The sequence below is a fragment of the Octopus bimaculoides genome, chromosome 7 (genome assembly GCF_001194135.2).
Source record: "Octopus bimaculoides isolate UCB-OBI-ISO-001 chromosome 7, ASM119413v2, whole genome shotgun sequence".
NCBI classification, from domain to species: Eukaryota; Metazoa; Mollusca; class Cephalopoda; order Octopoda; family Octopodidae; genus Octopus; species Octopus bimaculoides.
The window spans coordinates 83,140,275-83,141,248 of NC_068987.1; positions in this window are offsets into that span (position 1 = coordinate 83,140,275).

Consider the following 974-nt stretch of genomic DNA (forward strand, 5'->3'; position numbering starts at 1 on the left):
TATATATATATATATATATATATATATATATCAGGTACGTGCCATCAGTAATTACTCAGGGTAGGCAGTTGGTGACATTTATGTTGTAAAACATACAAAAAAATAAGTGAAACACAGGCATGCGACTGAAGGCAGATTTACTTCTGCCTTTATAACACATAAAGAAAACATTGTTGTAAGAATGTATTCAGCACATGTACTACAGCAGTCCTATGTGTAGCTTTAATACTGAGATTGAAAGGCAGGAACGAATTATGCCTACCTAATCTACAAAGAAATAAAATATCTTGTATTTTATGCAGAGTAATCAGAGTAACCTTCATAATTTTATTGAATTAGGTACATATTTTGCCATAAAAAGAAAATATTACTATCAGTCTATTTTATTCAGGTTAGGCACTGCCTACCTAGCCTACCCAGGCAGCACGTCCCTGATATATATATATATATATATATATATATATGTATGTATGTATATATATTTATATATAAGTTAATTAAAGGATATATTAACCTCTTAAAGGGATGATTACATCCAAGAAAACAATGGTTCTGTACCTTACATCTTTAGGAAATAAAATTTCCCTACATCAGTATATTAAATTGGTAATCATTTCTTCCTACAGCTGTAGGAAGAAATAATTATAACCACTAACTCTTCATTTCCTTCTCTTGATTTCATATGGATTATAATATATATATATTAATATTAATATCAAGGATAGAATCAGGTACTTAAATGATATGCACCAGGTTGGGTGTTATCGCCTGTTATTTATTTATTTGCTATATATAGTATGATAGGTCGCTAACCACTACACACCTTTTTTTTCTCTCCTTGTTTCTTTCTGTAGAAGAGTGTTAAAGACTTTTTCAATTCCCGAGCGTTATGCTAATACATCTATTTGTTTTCTACACCACCTGTCTTCGTCTTTTGTTTTTCTGGTGAATTCTCCCTATATATATATATATAT